The sequence below is a fragment of the Phodopus roborovskii genome, unplaced genomic scaffold (genome assembly GCF_943737965.1).
Source record: "Phodopus roborovskii unplaced genomic scaffold, PHOROB, whole genome shotgun sequence".
Classification (NCBI taxonomy): Eukaryota; Metazoa; Chordata; class Mammalia; order Rodentia; family Cricetidae; genus Phodopus; species Phodopus roborovskii.
This window is the reverse complement of record NW_026126623.1, coordinates 3,233,440-3,241,968: the sequence shown is the minus strand read 5'-3', so window position 1 is coordinate 3,241,968 and position 8,529 is coordinate 3,233,440. Positions and strand designations below refer to the sequence as shown.

The 8,529-nt window shown below is 38.6% G+C and overlaps 1 pseudogene; it reads right to left on the bottom strand.

The window, feature by feature from the left end:
• Window positions 1-1,632: 1,632 nt before the first annotated feature.
• On the bottom strand, window positions 1,633-2,199 carry LOC127238049 (high mobility group protein B3-like; annotated as a pseudogene).
• Between the last annotated feature and the right edge of the window lie 6,330 nt (window positions 2,200-8,529).

Here is an 8,529-nt window from a genome sequence, read left to right as displayed (position 1 = left end):
TTTTTTTTCCCCTAGGGTGATAATTTCTACACAGATAAAAAAAACCAAGCCCCAACCATTTGATTTCTGCCAAAATTCTTCATTCCTTAAGTTCAGGAACCTAAGGAGATAGTTGCTCATAGGTCTACAACACACTCCCTGGGGAGTCATCTACATATGAATGCCTATGTCAAAAGTACCCCACTCAAACCAGTACCCTATTTGTCCCATATTTTCCCTTAATTGTAATTCTGTGCTAATAAATGTCATAGGTATTTATGACATTATAGGCCAAAAAGTGTTGGCCTATAAATTCGAACATCCAACAAGATAGCACACACACACTCAGTCTTTGAGCTAACCAGTGCATGCCAAATGCTTTAAAAAGAGAAAGACTGAATAATAAACATTGACAAAGTTATGAAGCTTATCACATATGTAGTGAGCCTTTACACACATAAAACTGTCTAAAACAGCTGCTTATTTTGTCATGCCTCACATGTCAAAAAAGCAAGCAGGCTGCAGAAACAGAAAATGCTTTGTTTCATGCTCTGGGTCTTGTTCTTGGGAACACAAGTCCATTGACAGTAACAAGAGTCTAACTTAGCAACCTTTTAAGAAAACTATGTACAAAAGGCCTTGCATTTCAATTTGAGGTAGGCTTTGCACTGATATCTGGTTAAGCATGATGGAAAGGTTTCATCTGGTTTTATGTGACTAAATGTGTTTCTTATACATTTTTAAAGCAACTTATAATCCAGTAGCTGTTAACTCAAGGATTTGCACAATGGGTTAGTGGATCTCTTGATTTTCCATAGTGTGGACTTTTATCAGTTTACAGTATGTTTTAATTTGGGTTGCTATCTCACCAGCAAGAGAGCATGAAGAGAAGACTCAAGGGCAAAAAAAAGGAAAGAAGTCACCTCCTGGTCTTTCAGAGATTCAAATTCCACTTTGCCTGTAATTCATCTGACAAATGATGTGGGATTTTCAGATCGGAGGGACAAAGGAAGCATGGACTCACCTCTGAGGCCAGGTCTATGCCAGTGCTGGCACCCCATACAATCTTACACACAAAACCCTGAATTTAGGCTATTTAATGCTTGGTCTCCTTGTTTTAACTATAATATTGGCCCTAGGATTGGTATCACTATAATTTCTTTATGACAAGACCAAGAAAAGAAGGTATACTTCTAATAAAACAAACAACTCACAACACAGGCCTTCAAGAATCTGTCTGGGTTGTTTTGTTCTCTTTACAAACTATAGATATGTACAGTTGACAACTCAGGATTTCTAGCCAATATAGTTAACCCATATAGTTAACACTACCTTAGAGTTGAAAATAAAATGACAGAAACATCTTCAAATACCTTGTCACACCAGCAGCAAAGTGCACAGAGTGAGGAGAACACTAGAATGCCTTTTCTTTTTAAAAATGTTTGGAGCTATGTACAACTTTGATACAGTTTCAGGGCGCGCCGTACACCCATGGCCACTTCATGTGAACCTCTAACATTTTGAGAAACTACAACATGATTGTGATTAAATTTTGTAATTAAACCTATCAAGGGCAATAGACACAGCTCAAAAACTAGACGTGTCAATCACGGCACTCTCCTACTCTAATGTATTCACAAGGAGACAGATATTTTATTTATTTTCTTCTTCTTTCTTCTCCTTTTCTTCCTCTTCCTCTTCCTCCTCCTTTTCTTCTTCCACCTTTTTCTGGGCAACTTTTAACAGGACCCTAGGCTCCATCAAACTTTCCTTTAGACTTATGGTCAGCAACGTCCTTCTCATATTTCTCCTTCAGTTTTGCAGCCTTGGTAATGTAAAGCTGTTTTTCACTGTCACTTAAGTTATTCGGCATCTCACCCAACTTTTTTGCCACATCTCCAATGGAGCTGCCAGGATTTGTAGATTTGATCTTGGTCTGGAATTCACAGACAGTGATCTTTTGGGAGCCTTGGGGTCCTTATTTTTCTTGCCTCCTTTCATTTCTCGATCATAGCAGACTTTATCCGCCTTTGCCATTTCATCAAACTTCGATTTTTCCTTGCTTGACATTGTCTTCCACCTCTCAGAGCACTTCTTGGAAAACTCCCCAAAATTGACTGGGACCTCTGGGGTTTTGCATGAAGAAGGCATAAGCAGACATCTTGCCCTTTGGTTTCTTGGGGTCACCTTTAGCCATCCTGACTGTATTGTTCACTAGTCTGGGCAGCACAGGGTAAGGTGCGCGCCATTTTTTTTTCCATTTTTATCCCATTTCTATTTCATGAATTTTAGCCATGATTTGTGTGTGTGTGTGTGTGTGTGTGTGTGTGTGTGCTACAATTCTTTTTTTTTCTTTCATTGAAAATGGACTTTTCAAAAAAGGAAAATAAATTTTTCATACAATATATACTGATAAAATTCCCTCCTCCAGTTCCTCCCAGTTCCCCCTTTTCCTCTCCTATGTAGATCCACACCCTTTCTGTATCTCCTTAGAAAACAAATAATCATCTAAGAAGTAATACCAAACGAGAAAAGAGTATAAGACAAAACCAAGTAAGTTGGAATAAGACAAAACAAACAGAAGAAGAAGAAAAAAAAAGCCAAAGAAAAAGAGCGAGAAACACATGTGGATACAGGGACACATAATTGCACACAAACCCAGAAGCCATAGTGTATATGAAAAGGAGCTGTAAGATTAAAACATAATGCCCTGACACAATTTTATAAAAGAAAGAACTCCCAAAGATGCAGCTGAATCATTTTGTGTTGGCCTTCTACTACGCAGCATGGGGCCTATCTTAGAAGTAGTTTGTTAACCCAGTGAGACTCTCAGAAAAAAAAACTAATTTTTAATTTGCAAGTGATTATCAACTGGCACTAGCTTCTGGTTTGGAGATGGGGTGTGTGTGTCTACTTCCTCTCTCAGCCATTGTATCCCATGTAGAACAGACCCATGTAGGCCTTGTGTATGTTGCCACAGTTTCTGCAAGTTTATATGTGCATCAGTAATGCTGTTTAGAAAACCTTGTTTCTTCGGTGTCCTCCATCCCTTCTGGCTTTTACATTCTTTCTGTCTCTTCTTCTGTGGGGTTCCCTTAGTCTTCAGGGGAGGGATTTGATGTAGACATCCTGCTTAGGGCTGAATATTCCATATTGTGTGGCTGTCTCTGTATTTGTTTCCATCTGGTACAGGAGGAAGCTTCTCTGATGATGTCTGAGCAAAGTAATGATCTGTGAGCATAGCAGAATGTCATTAAGAGTCATTTTATTCCTACTTTTTCCCCAGATTAGGAGTACTTGGTTTTACCCTAGGTCCCTGGCGCTGGCTGATCTAGTCTCAGGTTCTTTATCAACCAAGCACTAGAAGCTTCATTTGGTGCTGAGAAATGTCCAGTGGGGACTCTGTCTCCCTTGTTACTTACAATGTCATTTAGATCAACCTCATCTACGTGTATGCTTTAGGAAGCTTCCATTGTTCCATTATGACTCCTCAAGTTGGCTGTTCTTCCCTATATTCCCTCCTTCTTATCTCTGCCCCCCCTCCCGTTGAGTCTTCCATTCTAATCCTCCACTTTTTCCATTCATAACTATTCTATTCCCACTTCCTAGGGAGATCAATACTTCACCACTAGTCCTTTACTATGTACCTAATCTCCATTGTTATACAGATTGTAGTTTGCTTCTGAATGACTTAACTCCAGCCCTAATTTTAGGTATTTCTTCCCATGCATCTTTTTTGGGGTGGTCTTTGTGCTGGCTAAAAATCTGTAATTTTAGATCAGATAGATTTTCTTTTGTGAAACTGAGTGATCTTGAGTTTTTTGCATGTATGTTTAGAATTGTAATATCCTATTGGTGGGTTTTTCCTCTAATGAATATGTCATGTGCTTCTTTATCTCTTCTATGTTTACTATTTCTTTGTTATATCTACACTCATTTCTTAGTTACATCTCACTGGAATATCAATACAACACAATTCTTCACAGAAATTTAAAAACATCTTTAATTTTATAATGGAACATAAAAGATCCCGGAGAGTCAAAACAGCCCTGCACTTTAAAAGAATGACTGTAGGTATCACCACCCTAGATGGATCTGGCATAAAATGGGCACATTCATCAGTAGATTAGAATTGAGGACCCATACATGAGCACAGTCTTCTAAAGCTACCTGAGTTTTGACAAAGAGGATAACAATACACGTTTGAGAAAAGACAACATCTTCATCAAATGATGCTGACCAAATTGGATAGCTGCATAAAGAAGAATTTAACTAGAGCATCATCTCTAACCTTACATAATGAAACAAGGACCTTAACATAGAACTGTACTTTTAATCTGCTGGAGAAAAAAAAATAAGGAATACACTTAAACTCATTGCTAGAGGCAAGAAATTTCTGAACAGGATAATAACAGCACAGACATTAGATCAACAACTGAAAAATTGGACCTCATGAAACCAAATGGCTTCTGTACATCAAAGAACACCATCATTTGAATGAAGAGGCAGCTTAAAGAATTGGAGGGTTAGTGTCTAGAGTATACAAAGATCTAAAACATCAAGAAAACAACTCAATTAAAATGGGGCAAAGAACTAAACGAGGAGGTCTCACAACATGAAATCCAAATAGATGAGAAATATTTAAAACTTGTACAACATCCTTAGCTATCAGGGAAGTGAAAATCAAAACTATATTAAGATTTCATCTTACTATAATTAAAATGGCTAAGATAAAACAAAACAAAATGCTGACAAATGCTGGTATAGATGTAGGAGAAAGGAACACTTATTCACTGCTGGTAGGAGCAAAAATTTGGGAGAACACTATGGAAACCAGTGTGAATGTTCCTAAAAACCTGAAGACAGATATACAATATGATGCATGCCATTCTTGGGCATATACCTATATGTCCTATTATAGACATAGATGCTATCCATGTTCATTGATGCTATATTTACAATACTTAAGAAATAGAAACAGCTATGTGTCTTAGCTGATGAATGGATAATGAAAATGAGGTACATGTTAACCATGGCATATTAGTCAGCTGTTAAGAAAAAAAAATTATGAAATGTGAAAGTAAGTGGATGGAGCTAGAAACAATTATTCTGAGCATGGTACCTAGACCCAGGAAGTAAAAGGCCATCTATTTTCTCTCATTTGCAGATATTAGCTTTGAGTGTTAAGATATGAGTGCTCCATTTGGAATACTCATAAAGAGGTCAGGAAATTAATAAGGGGCCATGAGGGTATTTCAAGAGAGGGGAAGAGAATGCAGATGTATAAAGGGTTAAAAGTAAAGCATATCATTAAAGAGGAAACACTAAATAAAGAGGGGGCTGGGAGGGCAAAATAGAGAAAGAATATAGAGAGGAATAATTACCATTAAGACCTTTTATAAAATTCATATAGGAACTTACACGCACACATATAATGTAAATGGTGTTACCCTATAATAGGACAATATCCCTATTAGACACCTCAGGCTAACAAATAAAACTCCCAGTCCCAGGAATGGGTCTTTTGGAATTGTTGGCTAGTGAGGCCCCACAAACCTCTCTCAGGTATCACAGAAATTTGCAAAATTTTTAGGAACTCTTTAAGATTTGATGATAAGACCTTGTTGTTGAAGACACCACATACTTGTATCATAGAACTTCAACTCTATTGGCCAGTTTTTATAGCACTAGAGAGTGCTATGCATGCTACTGGAGTAGCTGTAACCCTTGGCAACAGTGGCACAAATGTCATGGGAATAACCAACTACTTTCTGATTAGAGCTGACACCCAATCCACAAGTTTACATCCTTATCTGGCACATGCTAAGTTCAAGAGCCATGGGTACACAGGTTACAAGGCCCAAGAAATAAACCTGTTAGTATTCTTTTGCTTAATGGACACAATGTTCAACTGATTTCTAATGAATTATAATTATACTCATAGACAAGTCCATTTTTTCAACCTTCACCAAAGAAATGTTTTTCACAGTAGATGAGACTAACAGACTCGTGTTAATATAGATACAAAGCATAAGCAAGTTTGGAACTCTCAGTTCTAGATGGGCATCAACAATACAACCCCTCCTCCCAAAGCTCAGGAATCATTGCATAAGATGGGGCAGAAAGAATATAAAGGACACAGACATTGGTGATTACATGGAAACAGTGTTTTCTGGATCCAACTGGGCAACTGCAGGTATGACTTTGTTTAAGTTGAGATAGCATTCAGAAGACCTGTGCAAGATCAAGACAGATAAAGTACAAGCATAGAGAGGAGAGGTAGACACAAAGTTTAATTCCTTGGTAAGGAGCTATTGACAATTGGTAGCTGGTGGGAAAGAAAGAATCAGTTTTCCTTAAGGACAAGGCTCTTGGCAGGTTGACTAAACTTCAGGAAAAGGCACACATCCAAGAGTTTGTGGGCCACGCAAATTAAACTTGATTGGTTAAAAAAAAAAGGAGGACACAAAACTTTGTGGGTAGAGAAGGAGTGGATGGATCCTGGAGGAGTGAGGAAGGAATAAAGGTGGTCAATATATATTACATGAAAATCTCAAAGAATTAATAAAATCGAGAAGAAAAGGATGCCAATAGGTGTGATAACAGTCTCCTCAACATTATAATTAGTCACTCTATAGTAATGTAGTTTCTGTTATTTATTGGCTGTCCTGCAATTGGATGGCTGAATTGCTGTTTAGCTCTTTTCTGGAGTAGTAATCCAAGTAGCAGGCTTAGTGTGGTATTTTTGTCTTGCAGCAGTTGGTAGCTCCAACTGCAGGATTGCACTAGTAATTTTATTCCCTTGTCTTCTAGACCCCTTCTGTGCCATTAAAAAGATGACAAAATGAAACACACTGTATAATCTGGAAGGTAGTTTAACATCTCATAGCTCATGTCACCCTTTAACAACCCCTGGTATCATTATTCTCATCTGAGTCTGAAAAACTAAAGCTCTATACTACTGCTGGGTAACTATCCAAAGAAATCAAAGGCATATACAATAGAGACACCTGCGCCACTATGTTTATTGTGATATTCATGATAGTCAAGTTATGAAATCAGCATAAGTTCCAACTAGTAGATGGATGGACTAAAAATGAAACACACACACATATACTCATATTCAAATATGTGCATATAATGGAGTATTATTGAGCCACAAAGAATGAAATGTTGTTTATAAGAAAATAAATGGAGCTAGAGACATCAAGCAAAATAAGCCAAAAACAGAAACACAAGTACCACACAGAATCTAACAATACAAAACAAGAAGATATGACATGGGTGTTGATGGGGACAATTAAAGAGAAGAAGAGTATGGACACTGACTGGGATAGGAGAGATAAGAAAGGACAAGGATAAATGGAGGTGACAAAGGAGACCAAGGTGCATCATATGCATGCATGAAAGACAAGAAAGTTGTTTGATGCCTGGACCCCATGCACACATGTACATGTACACACACACACACACACACACACACACACACACACACACACCACACACCCCAAATCTAAAACCCTGGAGCTGAGTGACAAGGGTGGAATCATCTACTGGTACACTTGGTGTTGGTTTCCTGGGTTCTCTACCACATTGCCTTTCATCTTCCATTTCACTTTCATTTTTCTTCCACCTTTCTTTCTTTCTTTCTTTCTTTCTTTTTTTCTTTCTTTCTTTTTTTCTTTCTTCCTTCCTTCCTTCCTTCCTTTCCTTTCCTTCTTTTGTCTTACCTCTTAAAAGACATTTTATTTGGCCCCCCCAGTTTGGAGGTTCAAAGGCATGGAGCAGACATTGATCCAGGACTTAGCTATGACATATTGTGTTTGAGGTACTTGTGTGAAAGTGTTTTATTTTGTTTCTGTTGTTGTTGTTTTTAAATCTAGAAACAATCATTTTATATATCAATCCCCCTGTTCCCTCTCAGTCCCATGCCCCCTAACAACCCTCTCAACCCACTCCCCAAGGACGGTGAGGCCTTCCATGGGGGAATCATCAAAGTCTGTCACATCATTTGGGGGAGGGCCTAGGCCCTCTTCCTTCTACATGGGCTGAAAGAGTATCCCTTCATAGGCAATGCGCTCCCAAAGTTCATTTGTGCACAAAGGATAAATACGGATTCCACTGTTAGAGGTCCCATAGACTGCCCAGGCCTCCTAACTGGCATCCACTTTCAGAGGGTTTGGTTCAGTTCAATTCTGGTTCCCCAGCTTTATGACTGTGGTCTGTGTGTTCTCACTAGGTCAGGTGAGCTGGTTCTGTAGGTTTCTACAGCACCATCTTGATTCCTTTGCTCATCCCTCTTCCCTCTGGACAACTGGATTCCAGGAGTATGGCTCAGTGCTTGGCTGTGGGTTCCTGTTTCTGCTTCTATCAGCTACTGGATGAAGGCTCTAGTATGGCAATTAAGGTAGTCCTCAATCTCATATAGGGGAAGGGCATCAAAGGTAGCCTCTCCACTACTTTCTAGATTCTTAGTTGGAGTCATCTTTGTGGATCTCTGGACATTTCCGTAGTGCCAAATTTCTCTTTAAACCTATACTGGCTCCCTCT